The following is a 23,771-nucleotide window of genomic DNA, read 5'->3' as shown; positions in this document are numbered from 1 at the left end:
AGAACTGAATCGCGACCTAGTAATATTTGTGGAACTCTCGTCACTGCAGCGGTTTACTCAACACAACACGCTCGGCGGATGCCCTGGGGAGTGTGATGAAGAGGAGCTGACAGTGTCCACCCTGTCACTCAAACCACTTGCCCTCCAATGCTCGTCGTCCCATGAGTCTCTATACTGTTACCTGTCTCCTTGTGCAGGAGTTGCGTCTCTCACTGTATCCATCACAAACCCCTTGTGCTGTTTTGCTACCCGTCAACCTCCGCAGGGACTCTCATTATTCTATCATTTTTGTCTTATAGAAAGTAAATTCACTTGAATGCTTTGAGCTACCCTTTCACTTTGTAAACACATCTGTATACACTATGTGCCCACTTTAAGCGATCGGCGATTTTGACCATTTACCAAGATTTTCCACATTCCATCTGTTCATGGGTGTATTGCTGCTCTCAAGTCAAACAGAGTTCATAAGTCCATGCAGTGTTAATAACTGGGAGTACTCCCATCTATTTCCACTTCACTTGTCTTGTTTCTGTAGTCATGACACAGTTCTTCAGCCGAGCAAAGGGCTTCCATTAAGAATGTCTCAGCGCAACACAAAGACTTAAGATTAATGAGAAGAAAAAAAAAACCCACCCGATCCGAAATGACGTTTTATACAATGAGGTCAAGTGTTTTTTTTTTTGGCTAGTCTTACGTATTCCCCACTGCTCTCACTGTTTTCCTATCAAATATTATAAGGATGAAATGTAGAGGCCTTCACTACAGCCACCTTAACTTCACTGACATTAGACTCAGATTTACACATTTATGCGGTGGCATGACAGCCTGACTTTAAAAACTGGTTCCAAAAAAAAAATCAGCATGACATGCATAATGTTTGGTCATTTTTTTTAGTTCCTCAATAGAAATGCTGCTGCACTAAACTGCGGAGCAGCCAAGCCAGCATCATCTACAAGAGCTAACACGCTTGAACAATTGCAAATCAGTTTAACAAGGAAAGAGGTCACTTAAAGACAACAGATCAATCTGGGCTCATAACGATTAGCAGAAGTTACGAGTACATTTCACAGCAAAATATAAAATATGAACAGTACCTGATCACAGAATTCTTAAGTAAGACGGATCACGCAAGAAACGTGACTCACCACAGTGAACATTCCTCACAGCTCTGTGTTTCCTGCAGCGGCCTGATCGTGCCACTCTGTGCCAGTGCTAGCCCCGTTGGGCCACTTGTGTCTTACCTGCATTGAAGAAGAATGGCGCAAATGTCAACCTCTGTGATCTCCGCGCTTCACTGCGGCAGCGTACTGTCTGCCTAACATTGTGCTTTTTTAACTGCTGTCGTATGTGATCAGCAAAGCTAAATATTCAACCCACAAATATTAAAACAAATTAGGAAAATCCAAGAGCATATTACAGGTTTTCTCCGTTGGTGTGGCTCATTTCTCGAAACAGAAATGACATACCTGTCAAGTTTTGGCGTAATTGTGTACAGGTAAAAACAGTTTTTCAAACATCGCTGATTTCCCTTCATGTGACAGCAACCATTCCAAAATAGTGTGTCATTGGCAATACAGTTATGTAAGGGCAATTTACTTTTGCAAGATTCAGTATACCCAAGTATGAAACAATTATCAAAATAACAATTCCCCAAACCACCTTGCAATCATTCATAACAGAATGTCATTTCTCATTGAGTTCATCAATTTGCAAATGTCTTTGTATATTTTGTTCAGTGTCTCAGTGCAGCTTTGCAAATGGTAATGTGCATGTAGCCTACAGTTAGGACAATGAGCCCACATTTAGAACATTTTACAAATAGAGGTTTCGGATCTAAACTTATTAGCTGATTATCAGTCTGATGGTTGTTCTCTCCAAAACATCCCAGCATGATTTCACTGTGTAAGTCATCATATGCACAATACTCTGTTCAATTGTCAAAATTAATCAAGAACATGAAAAGTTGGTTGACGGAAGCGCAAACGGAAGCGCGTTTAAAATGATGGACGGACCGGCCGATCGGCGATTACCATTTGATCCGGCTTGACAAAAAACAGTGTGCATAGACGGACGGTGGAAGGGTACCCAGGCTGCAGACGGAAGGCAATAAAGGGACTGGCAAATTTGACGAAAATGCCCACCTCTGAACATTTGGAGCATTTAATAAATGTTCATGGAATGGAGCTACCACCACCGTACTCTCCTTTCTTCAATTTGATTGAAGATGTTTTTCCCCGCTTGGAGGTGGAGAGTTTATGATCATCAGGCTCTGGACCAGCGGTCCCTGCTTCATGCAATGGATTCTGCATGCTTGGGCATCACAGGGGAGCAGTGTCATGTATGGGTTGAAACATTTGCACATTTTCTTCCCTCGCTGCATTGTAATGGAAAATATCCACTGCAATGTGGACTGAAATCTATGGCCAAACTGTGAGCAGCGCATCTATGGCCAGGTGACCAGCTATAATCAGCTCCTGGATTTTGGTGGTACCAACTCCTTATATGAGAAAGGGATCTAATTTGAAGCGCATACGAACAGTTTTGGGAGAAATTAGCTTTTGAGCCAAACCAATGGAGAAAAACAGTAAAAATATATGAGAACAATATAGTGGAGATGTAAAGAGCGACAGAAACATTCACTTGCCAATTCTAAGCCTTCTCAACCCAGTCAGTTAAACATTGTGCAGCCAGACGTGAGCTCGGCTGCTTGCTGCCGTACTCCCATGTACAGTATTCGAACAGGTAAAATGAAAATTCTGCAGGTTTCGACTGCGAAACCATGGACATTATTGGATTAAAGAAGACAATCAATATAAATCACTGACCAGAAATGTAAGATTGAAAGTAATTTAATTGAATCATTTTTGGGTTTATTTTTTATTGTTCGATGCAGGGGGTGCTCCCCTGATCGCTTCACTTGCTGCTGTTTGTGGACATTGCTGACTTTCAGTTTTTCACCCTGGTCAGCCAATCCAGACGCAGTGTCCGGAATGTCCACGCAATGTTGCAGAGGCTTGCCAACCGAGACAATCCCACAATATTCAGAGACTTTAGGTACTCCTGGAGGGTCTCACCCCACTTCGGACCCTGACACCCAGGAGGTTTTCAACCAGGTGACTTCAGCCCGAGAGATAGGAGATCCCTTTTCAGAGATTACGACTGTGTCCCTGCATTGGAAGGCGTGCCACTGAAATTGAGGATGCCTTTTGACTATTCACCAAGCGACAAAGTCCCGAGTCGAGGCCCGTAGCGTCCCACACAGTCCGGCACAGTGTTGCTGGGGAAACTACTTCGCCTTCTTGAGCTGCTCGATAGTGGACCTGAATTTGTTCAAAGCTGTCAGGTAGTCATTCTCCATAATGAACTTCTTCCAGGCCTGAGTTTTTGCCTTAGTAACCACACAAGCTGCATTTTTCTTGGCCTGCTGTGACCCATTTGCTGCCTCCGGGTTTGCACGGGCCTAAAAGGCCCCACAGGACTCTTTATTCAGTTTGAAGACATACCTCACCATTGGTGTCCACCAACTAGTCTAAGTTATTTCCACCACCACAAACACAGAGCATCTTAGGGCCACAGTTCCAATTGGCCATCTTAACAATGGAAGCAAGGAACGTTCCCTGCAGAGCCTAACAATACGGTTGGGTCTGCCATGTCGATGCGGCATCCTTCCCCACCATCACAGCCACCTCATCACCAGGTGGTGATTGGTTGATAGCTCCACCTTTCTCTTCTATCCAAGTCATGTAGCTGCAAGTTGTATTGTATTGTATTGGATCGGAAGTCAAGTGCACATATGGTAACCCTTATGGTTAAACATTGTGTTTGTTAAGCGTAGAAGTCCAATAACAAAGCGCCACTCAGGTCAATGTGGCCTCTCAATCAAGCCCTTCCAGATGTCACTGTCATTGCCCATGTGAGCACTGAAGTCTTCCAGCAGAATGAAGGAATCCCCTGAGGAAGGGCTCTCCAATCTCCTCTCCACCCCATTCCAAGGAGGGCACTCTGAGCTGATGTGCGGTGCATAGGCCTTTAGTTAATGTAATTGAAAAGAAATGTGCTTATTTGTAGGGGAAAACTGCATGATCCAAACCGTGAAGGTTTGCTGGCTGGTCATGTGTCTGGTGTACAAGTTATATCCAGTTCCCCCCTCTATTCTTATTCATTTGTGCTGCACTTTGCAGGTTGTTTTTGCAAAGCTTTGGCTGAGAACCGTGGGCTTTTTAAAAATCATCACATAAAGTTGTGAAGGCAGTTGCATACATTTCCATCATTGAACTGAATTGAAGCATGCAGCCATCATAATTCATTAATTTAAAGATGAGGACGCTCTTTTAATCTAAAGATGAGGATGCTCTTTTTTATTCTGATGAATGGAATTCAAGTTTGTGCATCAAAAGTTAGTCATTTTCACTTCCTCCCCCCTCTACACATTAGTTTCTGACACATTTTAAAAGAACGGAAATACGTGACATGCATTCATAGGGTTACATGTACTTCCTGCAGTGAGAAGGCAGACTTTGCTCTAATACAAAACAGCATCACTCGTATTCATATATTTTTCAGAAGGGCGCGAGATGCAGCACTTTAAAAAGATGACACACATTGCAGCGAGATCAAGCCAAAGCCCGTGAAAAGCCCCGGAGAGGTGTTGGGTTTAACCACAACATTTCAGAACAAACTGGGTACAAGACCCTGGGGTGTGTGATTGTGACTAGATCCGTTTACAACTCTCTAGTACAGGGGTCGGCAACCTTTCACACTCAAAGAGCCATTTCGACCCGGTTTCCTCGGAAAAGAAAGCCCTGGGAGTCGCAAACACTTATTGACATTAACCTCCAAAAAAACGTCATCTTATTTGAGGCACCGCTTCGTTCAAGTTACAAAATACATTCAATCGGTAATTTGTCGCTTGAATTGATTAAAGTATAAAAACCAAGCCGGCCGAGTACTTCAAAGTCCGCGCTCATCGCGCCACCAGCCTTTGAAACGTCACACCAGCAAATGCACCTGCCCAGTACAATGCATCTTCATTTTGGCTACAGCGCCTTCACAAAACTCCTTCTTTGAGGTTTAACGCCTTGGGTGATGCAGAAAATAAAACAGTGATCCAACTAACCACGTCTAAAGTGCATATTAAAATGAAACAGAGACTTACCTCAAAGCACACGAGGGGGGTCTTTCGCAATGAAGCATCTCATCGATCCATACTAAACAAGGCAACGTAATTCAGCGAACCTTACTATTTTCATTCGTTATTGTCTTAAAAAAAAAGGCTGCATTCAGTAGACGGAGAACACGTCATTGCGTCGCACATGCCTCCGGCCATGAAATCGGGCTTTATTTGAGTATTTGCCATTTTCACCGCATTAAATTGGCTAGAATGTCATAAAAATTACAGACAAAGTAAGGACGGACCATTACAAATCGATTTATGATAAAAAAATGAATTTGACCATATTTGGACTTCCGATATTTTCGTCCGACAAAAAATTTTATTTTAATATTTTGGGGTCCCAATAATGTTACAATTTACAACTACATTTAAACAAACAAACAAACAAACACAAATGAAATACTTTGTTCAGATATTGTGCAGTTTTATTGTCGCTGTGCTTTCTGATCATGCCGGCTGCCTGCTGACACACGTCGTCAAGGGCTGTCAAACGTCTGAGGAAGGCGAATGCTGATCACCAAAATTGCACAAGGTCTGAAGAGGGAAGTTAAAAACTTTGACTTACTAACAAGACGATGATGATAATAAGATGATGCACGTTTTTGAGACAAATAACATACTGTTACGAATTGGATTATCTCTATTGTGGTGCTGTTTGTGTTTTGCTAAATTGTGTTATTTCCGAGGTTCCTGAATGTATCACGCGACTCGCTGGATGGGAGGGGTGAGAGAGGAACCAGTGGAGATTGACTCGCTGTCCTTCCTACTTCCAGTGGCTGGGAATCCCTCCTTTCGACCGTCACAACTCGATAAGGGTGTCCTTAAATGGAGAGAGCTTGGCATTTGCAGAATAGCTTATCTTTCTTCTTTTCTACAACTGCAAGATACTTACAATCTCCCCAAGAATAACTTCTTCAGGTTCTTACGAATTAGAAACTATGTGCACACCCATGTGCCCTCTTTTGAAAGAGCATCCCCAACTGTCTTGGACCGGTGCCTTCTGCAACTAATGGACTACGATAGAAAACTGTCACGTTATTATGACTTCCTGATGTCTATTAACCCACTTTCTATGACCGTAATCAAAACTGCGTGGGAGGCTGAGATGGGTATGCAGATCCCTGAAATTAATGACTGCTCTGTTAACACGAGACACTGCCTCATTCAATTTCGAGTCATTCATAGGCTCCACTATTCAAAATCAAAACTCCATAAGCTTTTCCCAGATATTTCACAACAATGTGACAAGTGCAACCTAGCGGAGGCAACCCTCCTCCACAGCTTCGCTCTTTGCCCCAAGCTGGATCGATATTGGATGCGCATCTTTCGGACCTTTTCTGACACACTGAATGTTCATCTAGAACCAGACCCTATCTTAATTATATTCAACTATTCAGACTCCATATCCACTTTAAAGAAGGCGCAGAGGCAACTTATTTCCTATGGTATGGTGACGGCGAAGAAACTTATTCTTCTATTCTGGAAGAAGAAGGAGGCCCCTACTTATCGGTTGTGGCTCAGTGAAATATTTCATACTCTCCACCTTGAAAAGATAAGGTTCGCCTTAAAGAACTGTGAGTCGCAATTCAACAAGATCTGGTCGCCCCTTGTCCGCCACCTACGAAATGATGGTTCCATTCATTGATTAAAGACCTTTATTCCTGGTTTCCATGACAATTTTGACAACAATATGAGTACCTTGAGCTTATTGGGAGGGCAGGGGGTGTATATTTTATTTTATTTATTTTTATATATGTGTGTGTGTGTATATATATATAAAAAATTTTTTTTTTCCTTTCTTGTACGGTATTTTTGCTTTCTTCACTGAAAATGAAAATGTGTTGCTTTACTGTCTCATGTGGTTCAAATCCCTTTAATAAAAACATATTTGACAAAAAAAAAAAAAGAAGGGCATGTCCAGTTTTTGAGGATATTACCAAAGCATAAAACACAGTTACCGTTATCTTCCAATGCATCATCTCAACAACTCCACAACTCTTCAGTTCAATACAGTACTTCACAATCAATTTTTTTATCAGTATAAAAATGTTAAATAAATAACATTGTACTCAACACAGCTGCTAATGCTGAGACCTGTCTGTGTATGTTAACTGTTCCACTCATACACAACTACTCTGAAAGTGCGCCCCCCAAAAATTCTGTATTGAAACAAGCCAGTCAGCGAAAAAGTGTTGGTTGAACTTGCCTCATAAAGTCCAGTTTTTCTTGAGAAGTACGCCTTGAAAGTGAAATGATGAAAATAATCATGGTCTTACATTGTCCTCCATTGTATATCAAGCTCGGCCGCACATGAAGCTCAACCAATCACAAGCTGCACGTCGCTGAACCAATGAGAGGACGGAGAAACAAACTCTTCACCGGCAGCACGGAAAGCGTAAAAGGTGAATCCATAATCTGATTGGCTAAGAAGAACTAGCGATTCCAATGGTGTGAGTGTCACCAACGCCTACACTGGAGGCTCTGAAGGCATTGGATGAAATATGTGTATGGCAACACATCAAAGCTAAAATCTGATTGGACAAAAAAAAAAAAAATTAACTCACAAATGACTAGAATCTGCGCAGCCAAGACACATGCAATGTAATGAAGACAAAAGACAGAAAAATGGTTACCACTTCATTTAAGTAGTAAATGTAGGTCTGTGCTTCTGATTGTGTTTTGGACGTCACTGAAGGCTTTGGAGGCCTTGACAGCATGCTGGTGCAGAGTTTAAAATCAAACCTATCTGGCTCGAGATTTCAAGTTGCCACTGAAACACCAATCTCAAAAGTACACAACAGCCATTTATTTATTTATATTTTTACAAGAACTGTTGACAGCTCGTTTGAACTGCATGTTACAAAATTAGTGTCAGCACTTCATGGTGGCTTCGACAGCTAGTTGTACGGATGGTGCACCCACGAGGCAAGAGGAACTTTTCAAGGCCCTTACAACAAAGCAAAGTGATCTTTACTGCCCTGCACTGCACTGTGTTATACAGGTGAATGAGTTGGCCTATGGATCCGGGAAAATTGAATGACATGCAAGAAAAGCATAGTCCAATAAAAGCTTGAGTGGGTTGATTTTTGTGAAAACGTGCACAAAATGAATTCTTGCATTTAATGTTGTTTTGAAGTTTTCATTTTATATGCAGGAGAGCACTTTGCACGGCGGGTAGTGTGGGCGGGGGGGTGGTTTGGGGGTTTGGAGGGGCTGGTGTCGCTGGTGGAGCCAGATGTGGCTAATGAGTGGGCCTGGACAAATCAGGGTGGGCCTGCACATTTCTCTCAATGAGCACAATCCTTCTGTCCGACACATCGCATATTCAAATAAAACGACAAACTGGATAATATGAAGTTCGGATATTCCTTAGACAACCACAATTATGCCATTTTTAATATTCAATAAAATAAAAAAACACAACGACACACTAATTCAAAAATAATTCAATAATAATGTACTAACATTTAAAAGTTTTTTTTTTCATGAATCCCACTGGGTGGGCAGTCTGTCAATCTGGGTGGACCTGTGCGTGGCTCCGCCCCTGTCGTGAACAAGAGTAAGTGGCTATTTTTTGGTTGCTTCAAAGCCCTTGTAGTTGAGGCGTGGATCTTTTATATATGAATTAGAGCATTAAAATGTTAAGATACCATTTGTTCAATAAAAAACTGATACAGTATATGCACATATATTTTCCATATTTAAATTGGCATTTTTGTCTGGTTAGGAAGTGTGTGGTTCCTATGTGGCTCCCCGAGTTGCGCTGATGAAAAATTGTGGCCCCTTCATCGTTTCAGTTGCCGATCCTTGCAGTAGGTAGAGTGCTGATGAGGCAACAACAGGAGCAAATGAGAGTTCCCGTATCTTGCTCAAGGATACTTCAATGAGGCGTAACCACTTGGACTTTTATTGTATGGTGTGGAGCGTTCTTAAGAAAACATTGGGCCTCATTATTCACAAAGAGTTCATAACCTGGATATAAGAACAAGTCTGTTCCTAAGAACAATTTGCGAATGACGGCCATTGTCCCAAGCATAAACACAGCCACACCATGTTGACACCGGAAATATATCTTCATGAATAGACAAATACATCAACAGAACAAAGTAATCTAAAGTTGGGGGAAGGCTTTTGAGCACTTTCTTTTGTATTTGTTCAAACCAGCCGCATCACTGAAATCAGGATTTAGAACCGAAAAGTGCCGACAAAAAGAATCTTTTGTTCTTGGCTACAAAAACAAGTCATTTTTGGTCTGCTTGTAGACAGTGACCCTGGCCAACTATTTTTTGATTCCCTCTGACAGAGAGCTACACTATTCTTTGAAAAATAATAGGAAGCCTTGGGAACACACTGAAAGGGATGAACAAGACACGGCATGTCAGAAAATTACTTTCTCTCAAAGTTATTTTGCTAAAAAGAATTCCCTTTACTGTCCCCCCTTCGGGTCTCTCTTAAAGTCTGTTTGAAAAAAGAACTGTAATTGAATATTCACTGTCAAAAGAAAGACAGTTAATGTAACTATTGCTATGTAGGAGACACTTGGGCTGTCAATGTCATTTGAAAGTCGACAGACTTTGAATGGCAGTTGAGAAGCAGCTTCTTTGATGCTTTGGGAGCGATACTGAATTGAGGAACAGAAGCATTAAATCTACAACACTGAGCTGCTGCAGTGTTCACCATGCCTGTCACTTCTCATGTTAGTCTTCCTTGCAGTGCAAAACTGCACTTACTCTTTTTAACTGCCCAGAGAGAGTGTTTTTATTTTGGGTTTGTTCTGCCACAAAACATCTCGTAAAGTTTGTGAGAAAAGTCTTCACCCTTTCTTTTCGGAGAACCCTTTTTACAGCAACATCTTTTATAAAAACATTGCACAGTTGGCTAATTTGAGAAAGTTGCACCTGAAATGTACATTTATCTTTTCAGATATCCACTTGTTTTAAAGACAAAAAAAGACGGGGTTCTACTGCTGTCACCAGCGCGACTGCACCGCTTTAGCCAGCATCACACCCATTACAGCTTATGTTTTAAAGGTCAGGGTGCAAACATTGAAAACTTTTCTGTAGCCCTCTAGAACCCCCTTTACAATGCATAACTGTCATTAAAATGTGATTAGGTCGTTGATAGACAGCATTTTAATCACTAATACAATTCAGAATGTGTCGTCTCCCGTTTGAATCTCGCGTCCCCTCATCTTCGGCTTTTTCCGGATATGTGACGTCACAGTAGCCGGGGGATTCAGTGACTACTAATCATGAACGGTCTAATAACGCCCCCTTCGTCGGCTCGTGTGTTTCAAAATCCACTCATTCCAAAACATCGCTCGCCATTGAATGTGCTGTACTTGTAGCGCATGGAAATTGTACAGTCTATGGTGTAGCGAGCGGTTTAGCTACATCTATGTCACTTCCGGTGGCTAGAGCCACGATTCCTCGAGGTCCCATGAGGTTCGGAAACACTCGGAATGAGTAAGTAAAACCTATTTTCTAATCGATCTGTGGTTGACAACTTGCAGGAAGTGACTTGTATGTATTATAAAACCTATTACCAATGAGAATATGAATTTTAACAGACTCTGAAAAATGTTTGCACCCTGACCTTTAAGTTGAAGTGGTTGATCCTCAAATGAGGATGGCTCCTTTTCACTCCAAAACTCTCCATGCATTTTTTGGTGAGGAAAATATTAGCTTGCATTTTCAATTTCATCAATTTGTTTTGGAGAAATCAGCAAATAATTACCTAGTCTTAAACCGCCCTTTTCTACTTAGCAAAATAGCCACACCCCCTTCCTCTTCCCATGTCTTGGTGGGAGTCAGGGGAGGAACCACACGCAATTGGTCCATTCAAAATGATTGTACATACATCACTGACAATGTCCCAAAACACCAATCAACCGGCACCAAGCTTTATGGGGACATCTCTACTTATCATCACTCTCCGAAAATACTACAAGGATTAGCCTCTCCATGGCTCACTTATGACAGAATGAGGAAATGAGCATCTTACACGCAGTTTCTCTCAAACTGGACTTTCTTTGATAAGTCCCCAAGAAACGAACACAATGCGTTCCGAGAGGCTTTACGTAAGTTGAAGTTTTTCAAAATTCAATTTAGAAATTTCACCAAGCCAACCTCTGGGGGTTGTCCCGCAGCTGCCTATCCAACAGTCACGGTCATTGCGGACACTTGCATTGCGACGCGGAACTCTATCTCTGTCTTGATAAAAACCAGTGTGCGCCCCGCTACAGCTGCATGAGCGTTGGGCATCCGCGACACGGAGCTCCATCTCTGGTCGTTAAGAAGACAATTTCGTCTCACTAACCTTGGCTGCTTTAGCAGCCGAACGCTAAGTGCTGCCCCTACGGCAGCAGTGATGGAAGCCAGCATAGCTGCGGGGGCTATAGAGTCCATCAAAAGTATAACGTTGCTAAATGTCTGAAAACTACGACCGATCATCCTACTCTCGCTCACATCAATCTGTATACATTCGTATAAAAACGATCAGCACAATGTTTTGTACTTTGTGGAGGTGATGTTTTTTCCTATTAGGAGCTCACATTTGATGTCAAGAAAATCCTAAATATTATGTGAATCACTTTTATATTTTTACAGGATAAAGTAGGCATGAGATGAGCTGTGTATATAGTTTTTGTTTTTCAATGTGCTCGCTGTCATGATTCTGTTTTGTTCAGGAGGCTGATTGGGGGGCGTGTCCTTTGGCGCCGCACCTGTTCTGCATCACTAATCAGGGGCTATAAAAGGACTGCGGCGTCGAAGGCTCAGCGTCAGACTATTCACCTTGCTTGTTGTCAATGCACCAAGTATATGTTCTTGACCTGCCTAGATCTTGCTACGAGTAATTTTGTTTGCGTGTTGTTGTCGAGTATTGGAATTTTGTGTTAGTTGTTTCGTACGGCATTTTGGTTTATTTTTCTAATTGGAGTTTCCCTGCTCCCGTTGTGACAGGTGATTTTACATTATTGATTTTCCTTGCCTTATTTGCAAGCGTCGTTTGTTTTTCCCCCCGAATTTTTCCCAGGCAGTTTGCCTGCATTTTGATTTGTACTTTAGTTGTTAGTGATTGTTTTTTCTGTAAATACATTTTTTGTTATTCATTTCTTGTCTGTCTGCATTTGTGGTATCCCATCACTTCCGGTTCCCTTGGAACCTTACACTCGCAGCATGTACGACACACTAATTGACAAGTGTGAGTCGATGTCTTGGTGGTGAAGTTCTGCCTCCTCGAATGAAAATCGAGTATGCTTCTGCTGTCTCTACTTGCTTTTCTGTTACGCTTAGAGCTGCCACACTTCTAAAAAGACATATCCACTTGCGCATTGCAACGCCCTTGCACTTGTCACGATAGTGCCATAGTGACTATATAGCTCATTTCAGGACACTTAAAGACGCTTTCGAACGAATACATGAATCATGCGGTCACACATCGCACTCTGGTGGTGGTGAACTAAGTATGTCGCCACAGCTGTCCTGGGGCAGGCTGACGGAAGCGGGGCTGCCAGTGTGCGCCTACGGCCCCTCCGACCACCACCAAACATTCACACCCGGCCGTACACCACGGTGAATAGCACTGGAGGCGATTTGGGTGAAGAGTCTTGCCCAAGGACACAACGACACATAACTTGGACAGAGCGGGATTCAAATAGCCGACCCTCCGGTTACTGAACGACCCGCTCTAACTCTGAGTCATGGCTGCCCCAAATAGGAAGCAAAGTACAACAGCACATCTCTACAAAGCTCACAGTGTTATCAAAGAATTACATTGATCATTTACATTGAACATTATAAAAGTTCACCCAATTTTGACTTGCTTACAAATTGTACATGGATTTCAAAGGACAATTATCTGATGCGGGTCTTCGCATGTTTGTGACACAGAACTGACGTGCAGCCTGGTGTGTGTCCTCTCCTTGTGGGTGTAAGTCTAATTATGGAGCCTCAGACAGTGCCAGACACCAACAGGTGTTCAGAATCTGCTTCATTCTGGATCAAAGTCAGCAAAAATAATTACACAACCCATGTTTCCCTCTCCCCAAGATAAGACTAATTTCCTGCAGCTTCAAACCAGAATTAGTTTTAACTGCAGAGTGCACATACACAATTCTTTACTATTGGACAGGCAGCGGCACCTGTGAGCCTTTGTGTTGTTTGATCATGAGCATGTGACCATTAGGGGTGAGAGCTTGCAGACACATTTGGAATAACATTACTCATATTTCATCTTGATATCATTAACACACACCCAGAAAGCCAGCAGTAAACTTCAAAGAAGGCGCATGCCATGGCATTTCCATGACTTTGTTTCAAAGTGCCTTTTTGAGTTCAATTAACATCGGGGCCACATTTATCTCAATCAATTGAACAATAACACCCCGATTAGTTCAATGAAAAGAAAACTTGACTTGGCTCAACATGATTCTGATCACTTTTACGTGGTTTATTGTAGCCCAAAATACGTGCATGTCAAAGATTGCAAACTTTAACTGAGAAAATACAATGCAAACAAAAATCGCAACTCCACCTCTCATGCGTGATGTCACTGCATGTCCCCGCCCACTGGAAGATGTATCCTCTTTTATTAGACGTTGAGCTGTGTTTGGCGTGCATCCATCCAATCATTATCCAAACTGCTTATACTTTAATCAGCTTTTATTCACACATCCATGAAAAGAGCTCATGACAAAATGCTTGTAGTTCCAAGAGGAACAGCCGGAGCTCCCAAATCACAGAGTCTGTTGATGTTCAACATGTTCCTGATCACTTATTTGTGTACCGCGGATCTGGATTAGTTTGATAAACTGCCTTTGGTTATCTCGGCCTTCAACTGTTTCTTGTTGAAAAGTAAATAAACTAGTACATTTCAGAGAGAGGTGCCATCTTTTTTAAAATAATGTATCGGTTTTGAAATAGAATGCTAGATTAGGAATTTATTAAAAGAGAAACTAAAAAGATTCCGTTTTTCTCTTGACACTTGATAATTCCCTGCGGCTGGATCTGAGCGTGCAGTTGCATCCCAGTGTTTTGTTATTGCTGATTTTCTCTTTACCATGGATGGATGACTTACAGTGCTGCAATTCATTTGTTTTGAAGTACCTGAAGTAATTTTGCACATTTAATGATGATAATAATAACCTGTACTAAATCAAAGTAAGCCGTTGAGTTGCAGTTTGAAGTCTCTTATGGATACCTGCACATAGAGAACAACGCAGATGTTCACATAATTCATCCGTCCATCCTTTTTCTACAGCGCTTGCCGTTATTGGGGATGTGGGTGAGCTGCAGCTTATCCCAGCTGACATCAGGCAGGAGGCGGACTGAACTGGTCACGAGTCAATTGCAGCTTTCACGTAGTTAAATGGACGGAATCCTCATAAAGTGCACACGCGTGATTCTGAGTATACGGCCAACCAATGGCAATGCCAGTGGGAACCTCAATAACAAAATATGTAAGCAATGGATAAACCAAGGGAAAAAGGGAAAAAACATGAAGGAATTTAAGAGCAAAGTAAAGGGAAAAAAAACACACACACAAACAAAAGAACTTAAGACCAGACAAACTAAAGAAATTAAAAGTAGCTTACTAAAATTCCTAAAATAATATACAGCGCAAGAACAAGAACATTTTCAAATCATGGCTGGAGCATGTCCTGATTTATTAGGTTGTCACATGAAGTGGAACCTCAAAGGTCAAACACATTCTGTTCTAAACACTGGCCCCTGTCAATTTGCTCAAATTTGTAAACAATTTTTTTCCAAATGAAGTAATGAAAATGGGAATGACACATTTCAACCTTTATCATCTATACAGGCAATGCCTAAAATACAATTTTAACATTCTTAACCTTCTTACAAAAATAAAAAAGAGTTAACCATTGTTAATTTGAAATCATAAAACAACAAAACAGTCTAAATTTCAATGATGAACAACAAAGGTGTAATGCAAAGTCCATATTATATATATATATATATATATATATATATATATATATATATGTTGTATATAAATTCATATATTTACCCGTTTTCTGAAGCTGAGCCGTGATTGCTCGTTATCTGAACCCTGAGCAGTTGTGATGTTATTTTCAGTCGACAGAAGTGACAAAATGGCCGCCCCCAGAGGTGGCTAAAAACGGGTGGATTTTGCTGCTTAAGTCATATTCCACAAATGCAATATTAATCAGAATGCCGTGTTTCAACTAGTGGGCCTGCTGGGAACATATTCTTGAAAAAAATGTGTTTGGGTTGATTCCCACTTTAAAGAAAAAACATTCTTAACTGTCGCTCAAGTAAAAAATGAATCACTGTCAACCAGTGGACAGTTTAACCCGGGGGGTTGCGTTGGGCAGGCACCTCTGGTTCTCGAAAGGTGCTGTCCTGCCTGTTTCAGAAGTTTTCCTCCTCCATCACACCTGAATCAAATGATCAGGATCGTTGTCAGGCTTCTACAGAGCTTGCTGATGAGCCGTGTGTTGGAGCAGGGAAATGTCGAAAACAGGCAGGACAGTGGCTCTTGAGGACCGGAGTTGCCTGCCCCTGGGCTGACAGGAGGCTGAGTTGGGAGGGTGGAGGTTAGAACCACCTTACACGCACACTGACTGAACAGCTATTTGATCAGGATTAGCGGTACAGGGGGCGGCACGGTGTTCGACTGGTTAGCACGTCCGCCTCACAGTTCAAAGGTCGTGGGTTCGATCCCGGCTCCGGCCTCCCTGTGTGGAGTTTGCATGTTCTCCCCGTGCCTGCGTGGGTTTTCTCCGGGCACTCCGGTTTCCTCCCACATTCCAAAAACATGCATGGTAAGTTGAGTGGATACTCTAAATTGGCCCTAGGTGTGATTGTGAGTGCGGATGTTTGTCTCTGTGTGCCCTGCGATTGGCTGGCAACCAATTCAGGGTGTCCCCCGCCTACTGCCCAAAGACAGCTGGGGTAGGCTCCAGCACGCCCCGTGATCCTTGTGAGGATAAGCAGTATGAATAATGGATGGATGGATGTTTGGAATATAATTGAAAAATTCTTAACCTTCGTAAAAGTATAAAAATAAGTTAAGCACTTCAAATTTGAAATCGCAAAATCAATAAACACAGTCTGATCTTTAATGATGAATAAGTGGTGTCATTGAAAAGGTCATTCTTATGGCTGACGAAACCCCAAGCAGGTCGGTCTGTCTGACTCTCTCTCTCTCTCTCTCTCTCTCTCCCTCTCTCTGTCGTCTCTGTTTTAACTTTCTTAACTGTTGCTCAAGTGTAAAATGAACCACTTGAAATAGAAAAACTTAAAAAAAACAACAATGCATTGGCTTTGATAATAAGTGACAATGTGTATGGTGACTACCTCTGGAGTCTCAATGCTTTTAATTTGTGTGTGCTTACTACATGTGTTGGTTGCACTGTATATTCCAGTGGCGGAGGCCTTCATTCAGCACCGCATCACACCCACCCCAGAAGCCAGCAACCCAGCATCTGAAATATGATTGGACAGAAATAACAATACAGTAGTAATAATGATCAGAGCTCAGAGCATCGCCTAAACGCCACCGAGTTCCCGCCTGCATATTTAAATGACCCGTGGACCCCGTCGGTCCGAGTCAACCAAACAGCGTTGAGAACGGACCTAACCGGTACCACGTCACACACAGGCGCTGCACTCCTGACACGCGTCCGAGTAAACTGAAAACGAAAAAGAGTGTTGTGTACCTTTCGGTCCCACAGACGCAATGACACGTGCCCCATATTGTTTTGATTTCACCGATCACCACACTATTTTATTATTTTATCAAAAGCAAAAAAGACACTTTTAATTTTGCACATGCTGTGTTCAAGATCAAGATTAATTTAATTGTGTATCTTCCTCATAAATCAAACCTGAGTAATCACCATGAAAAATGTTCTATGTCTTCTGATAAATTATTTGTCAGAGCATCTCCTGATCTTCAGACTTAATTTATCCTCTGTTCTCACTTGTGTGTGTGTGTTTGCATGTGCCCTGCCACTCCTCCACCTTTCACCACGATCCACAGTACACTCTCTCTCTCTCTCTCTCTCTCTCTCTCTCTCTTTTCATCTGTTTCCTTTCTTCCAGCCTTTTAATGCCAAAGACATTAAAGCGCTTTCCTGGAATGATAAATGTTTTATTAGGCTGCGCTCTCTCTCTTTTTGAAGGGTGAATACAAAGAGGAAGTGAAGGAAAACTTGGTATCTCTGTCTCCCTCTTGACTTGATTTCCATATCTGTCAGTCTGTTCCCCCCCCCTTCGCCGTGACCTCTCATCTCAACTCGTCCCTCCTCGCCTCCTTCCTTTCATCCAGTCTCTCCATTTAACCCACTCATCTCTGCATACTGGAAACCACCAGCCTCCCTCTGGCTTCATACATGCCTCGTAATCTCCCCCAGAAATTTCTCTTGGTTGGGAAAACCGTAGAGAAAATCTGTTTTTCTTTTTTTCCTACATTCTTTTGTTCTGGATGCTGTGCAGCACATTAACAGCCACTCAGTAGGTGTCCAAGTGTCTTTGATCAGATCTTCAAGCAACTCAAACACGTTTAAGCGCGGGTAGGGGGTGCTGGTTGGACTTAAAAAGGACCTAACTCCTCTGTTGTGCTGTTGCCGAATCTTACATTTAGCCTCTGGACTTGTCATGATTGTATTTCCTGTGCTGTAATAGCGTTCTGTCCGCTGGGACAGCGCACGCCCGCCTTTGGCACCCAGCGGCTGTGCTGCTGATTGCTACCTCTTCTTGGGGAAAATGGGTCACTGCATGTGGGCTGCAGCCCGACACCTACTTGTCCCGGTATTCAGGCCAGCGTTCATGCAACGCAACATGCGTGGCGGGATGTTTTCCCATTTGATTTGTTTTCAAGCTGTCCAAGGCCCCACCCTCTTACTGTACACAACATCAACATTTTCATTTCCAGCAGGCTCAAAAGTCCAACGCACACCAGCTCGTTCTATTAGGAATACCAGCAACATTTGTGTGGAGTTGCATGTTCTCCCCATGCACACGAACTGTCATCATGCATGATATCACGCCATGCAAAGACCTCCGTTTAGCCACGGGAAGTGGAAAAATCTGGAGGTGTGTTTTGTTATTTCATTGTGGCACTGAAAGGATGATCAGCATTCAGAAGGAATGTTAGAAGAAGAATAAAAGTGTGCAGGAATATTTACATCGTGTGAACTAAGCATTACTCAGATCAGTAAGACAAGGGTCTCTACGCAAGGCACAACTTTTGATTGTTTTTACTGCTAACAGTGGCAGTAACTTTATACTTGTGTGACCAGAATGAATGAATTTTAGACAATTCAGATGACAAGTTCAGGCTCATCTTGTTGGAATGTTTTGCAGGTCTCGAGGGCATAAGCCCAATTAGCAATTTACAAAACAACTACTTAGTCAATGCGTGTTCGTTTTATCTTTCAAGAAGGTATCCAATGTAAATAAAGACTCACACAAGTCGAATGAATTTGCTCGTCTGTTTTCTTTTCCAAGTTCAGGAATCACACAATGTTCGGATCTGGGCATCTTTTCTATCCTCGCAAGTGCTCTCACCCGAGACGGGGCAAGGACAGAAAAGGGGCCCCGTCTAACATGCAGCCCTCACATTTATACTGTCTTCAAAATCTAAACATAATGTGGGCTGGTCTCCTCCCTGGCTGGCCCTGCCTATGGGTCTGATCTTCACCAGCTGGTCCTATGCTCAGATCAGGGCATGCTGACTCTGAGACTTTTAACTGATTATGCGATGTCCGTAAATGTGGAATTTCCATATTGTTTTTAGGTTAACCTGTTGGCTAATATCTAGTCATTCATATAGATTTTGATCCTTCAATCTACAACTTCAATCACCTGTGCATTATGCCTTAGTCATACTGTTAAAATTGAAGGAAGCTTTACATAACAACAAACCGACTTAGGTTTCAAATATATTTCTCAGTGTTGAGACTCCTCTAAAAAAATCTATCAAACTAGATCTATCAATTAAAAAAACATCTACTTTAAGACACGTTTTATGCATTTTTAATCTCTAAAATGTTGGTTATAAATGAGTGGCCAAAATGACTTTTTTGTCCATTTCAGGGAAATAAAGGAGGTCTGCTAACATGTTTTTGTTTTTATGCCTATGATTAGTCATATCTTAGTGGTTAATTCGTGAAGAATATGAAAAGGTTACTTAAAACATTATCTTTTCACTTAATACGTGTTCTACAAAGGCAACAGTTTGATCCTGAAACCAATTCATTCTATTTCCATTTTTGGGGAAAAAATGTGACATACCAACACATCAGCAGTGACCAACTCTACTTAACTCTACTTACTAAGTTCCACTCATGTGAGGAGGTTTCATATTCAGTAGTTCATTGTGTCATCTGGCCCATAGTTAAGCTCAGTGTTGGGCAAGTTACTTCCAAAATGTAATGTATTATTACATATTACAAGTTACTTGGATTTGAAAGCAATACGATACTAATTCTTTACAATATTACCGTCTGTGTAGAGCAATAGGTGGGAAATAACTAGTTTCTTTAATAATTTACTTTTTAGTTCTCAGTTAATTGTAAATTCTCATATAGTGGAGATCGGTGCACACAAAATGAAAGTCTGATGAGGTCTGTATTGCATCTGCAAATAGTTACCATTAATAGCGGAATTACAATCATGTAATGATAGAGAATTATTTGAAAAAAAAAAAAAAATTACACGACATGACAAACTCTTTTTCTATACCTTGTTTATTTAACTCCTGAGTTCCAAAGTGCGACCACACAAAGAGTCTGTGAAATTACACGTTAAAAGCTTACACTATTTCAATAATAATAAAAGTGCGCTTCAAGAATGAGGTCGAAGAGCAACCAGACAGGGCATGTTTTGTAATGAAGTATTGTGGAATCTGAGCATACTGCATATCTGCCCTGAAATAGCAGTATTAAAAGAGCTGGAGAACAACATACACAGTAATGACTTAGATTGAACATTTCAAAAAATGGCTTCTTTCAGTCCCACAGCGACTGAGAGAGTGCGCCAACAATGTAACTAATATTTTCTTTAGCTTACGCAAACTCAAATAAGTGACTTCATTTCCAGTTTGAAAATGTGAATCTCTCTCTGCTTCCTCCACGTGACATCATGCATACGTGAGGTTACTTCCCCGGACAGAATGCGAAATTGTGAAGTCCCAGATTGCTTCACTTCGAGATGTAAACACTGTAGTTCTCCTGTTTTATGTATTCTATAATGTACAGTTGTTTGCTGTGTGTCTTTATTTAGAGATGGGGTCGCCTCCTGTTTTTAGTATCTTTTTATTACTAGTTTTGTTCCACATACACGCATTGTAGGAATGAACACCGTGACTGAGAAACATGTCATTCCTATACAACATTTCTCAAATGTAACTCACCATGGTACTCAGAGGACATTTCCCTTTGATTGTGACTGGCAAGTTCAAGTACGTTTTTTCTGTGCATTGCAGTAATGAGTGAAAATGGATTAATTCACTGAGGTAAATAATGAATGATGTTACTGTTAAACATAACTGGAGTACTATTACAAAAATACAATGAACACTGCATTATATTACTCCATTACCATCTAAAAATAATATATTATTGTACTGTTACTTTTGTAACGCCTTACCCCCAACTCTGGTTAGGCTGGCCTCTTCCAATAAATCCGATGAAGAAAAAGACAAAATCAAGGGAATGAGCACCCACATAGACTTTTCCTTCATTCCCCCCTCAGCTAGCCTATTATGCTGTAGGGACATGTGATTGGTATGCTGGCTAGGCCAGGGTTAATGATGCATAGCGCTGTTGCCTCTGGTTAGACGTCACGGACACTTGTGTACGCTGCAATAATCGGTCATCCCCCGAAACATTAAACATGTCAAAGTGGGTAACAGATTGGCCCAATTAGCATAGAACTATGATGGAGAACACACCTAGATGTTTATGGAGCCAACTTTACACCCTACATTCCTGGTAGGCTCATGTTTGAATGTTTTGTAGATCTGGAGTCCATAAGCCCACTTAGCAATTTACAAAACAACTACTTACTCAGTGCGTGTTCGTTTTATCTTTCAAGACGGTATCCAATATAAATAAAGACTCACACAAATCGGTTGAATTTTCTCGGCAGTTTTCATTACTGTCTCTGAAGTTCAGGAATCATGCAATGATCAGATCTGGGCAGCTTTTCCATCCTCGCGAATGCTCTCATCCGAGACGGGCAGGGGCAGAAAAGGGGTGCGGTCTAAGGAGGTAACATAGTCTCAGTGTTATTGTAGTTGTGCAATATTTTTTTCTACTTTTGACACAAAATTATTGGGCGCTTTACAATATTTTGGCGGTCCGTCCTCCGTACTCCGCCACGACCTGGGTACCCTTCCGTCCTCGTCCCTCTGTCCTTATTCATAAAAATTATCGTCCTCAAACCTCGTCCGTCCTCGTCCTTTTAAAGCTCCTCCGTCCATACATTCCGTCGGTTCGCCTCCGGCTGCCGCCGCCCCCGCTAAAAGAGCGATTCGCGTCTGTCCTAGTCTGTTTGTCCTTACTGGGTTAAGCGGACCGGAGCAGGCCAGGGGGCATGAGAATGTCATGTGAGAATATTTATGATTATTCTATAGAATATTTTATTGCGTTAATTCGCAATAAAAATAATTATTGCAAAATAAGGCAACGTTATTTTAGGAGGAGAACGAGCGTCTTACACTTCTGGGTCGTAGCTTTGAGTGTTTTTTTTCCCACTAATCAGTGAAATGGGTGTCCACTAGAGGGCAGACTATGCCTGTGAGAACAAAACTGCAGGGAGGGAACGCACATGAAAAAGAGCACTCCAATGTTGTGCAGGCTTAGCGGGCAGTCTTGCTTTTTAAAAGAACCCAACACAACACGACTTGACGCGGTTAGGGACAATTAGAGTGATGGATGAAAACCTACCTATGAAAACTTGCTACCTACCCACCAATAAAAAAAGCGTCCGTGCATGATGCCGCGGGAGCGATCCTAATTGCAGAGGTTTATTTAAAGCTCATTAGCTGGCTTGTGAGTGAATTAAGTTTGGCATTGTTTAATAAAAAGAAAAAAAGCTCATTAGCTGGCTAATTTACTGAGAGAGGTCAGTCTCTGAACAGATGGGTGGAGACGCCCGGTCCAAGGAGCGCTACCATTGGTCAGCACTTCGGGTTGCTGATTGACTCGCTGGTTTCCCCTCCGCAAACTGGAACACCTTCAATCCGAGTGTGGAGAAACAAATGGCGCAGGAGCAGTTTCGTTGCTGCTATATGTGAATGTTGAATCTGGCACCGCGATTCAATTGAAGTCCGTGTAGTTAGTACGGGCGGGCGCGGTTGCGGGCGGGGCAGCACGGATGATGCGTTTGGAGTGGTGGGACGCGGGACGAAGCACCGAAAATCCGCACATTCGTCCATTCGGCGTAGCTAAAACAAATGAACCTTTTTCCCTCAGCCAATCAGCATCGGGGAGTACTGCGTCACACACAGCGTCCTGTACGAAGGAAAAGATTAGCGTTGTGGTTTGTGGACATCCCAAGCTATATGACACGGCGAGCTACCACTAGCGGGACAGGCGGAAAAGAGACCAGGCTTGGAGAACCGTGAGCGAGGAACTTGTTATACCTGGTATAGTATATACTTTCTTTCTTTAGCTTTTTACAGCTGTTGAATTTACCAAGGTGGCAATATTGTTTGCATTAGCTTTAGCACAGTGTCAGCCACTTGATTGCGATGTTGAAACCTTTTTTTTTGTTGTCGGTCCCTCGTCGGCGACAGCCAATCGGCGCCGAGAACATATTTTTCAGGTCACACGCAGGCGCCGCACAAGCAGACACGCCGCGAAATAAACGAAATATCAAATAACATCAACAGACACACACACACTTACAGCGTGGTGATCGGTGAAATAAAAACAATATGGAGCACATGTAATTGCGTCTGTGGGACCGCAAGGTACACAACTCTCTTTTATTTTTCCTTTATTTGGCTGCGTGTGGCACTTGTGACGTACGTCCGTTCTCGACGCCGTTTGGTCGACTCGGACCGACCGGGCGGGTCTGAAATATAGACGAGAACTCGTAGACGGACATAACATAGGCGGAATGCCCAGCTCTGCATATTAGTGTAAAGAAAGATTTTGTGTTGACTTCCTCTTTTAAGCCTTTGTACTGTCCAAAGACATTTCTGGTACTGTCTGCATTTGAGTAAGACCCCAGGCTGCGGTTTGAGGAAATGTGGTGTTTGGAGGCTTCTCAGATTGCTGCACCCAATTAGACCGTTGTTATTATTATTCAGAGTGCCGCTGACAATCGATTTACTCCAACAAAAGAGCTGGAATATTATTTCACAACCCTGTCACAGTTTTGCAATGGCTTTCCCCAGCTATGTTCTTCATTGTTGCCATTGAATTGTGTGCGTGCAAGTGTGCGTGTGTGCGTATTTCAGTGTGTTTGACCCAAGAGTTGAAGGACAGTCTTGTATGTCCTGCCTCTGGCTGCTCCAGTCTGTACCCAAGTGGTGTTTATTTAAGGTGCTCATCTACCCTCACACACACACGCTGATATGACCTTGTGCTTGGAGA

At 42.2% G+C, this 23,771-nt stretch overlaps 1 protein-coding gene across 4 annotated transcripts in view; it reads left to right on the top strand.

Moving 5' to 3' along the window:
- The window catches only part of gpc3 (glypican 3), a 147,450-nt gene that overhangs the window by 44,190 nt on the left and 79,489 nt on the right, over positions 1–23,771 (top strand). The gene's annotated exons all lie outside the window — the stretch shown is intronic.

This window comes from Filicampus tigris, chromosome 2 (genome assembly GCF_054856515.1).
Source record: "Filicampus tigris isolate MCC_2025a chromosome 2, RoL_Ftig_1.0, whole genome shotgun sequence".
NCBI lineage: Eukaryota > Metazoa > Chordata > Actinopteri > Syngnathiformes > Syngnathidae > Filicampus > Filicampus tigris.
The sequence above is the reverse complement of the archived record's forward strand: the minus strand, read 5'-3'. Positions and strand labels throughout refer to the sequence as shown.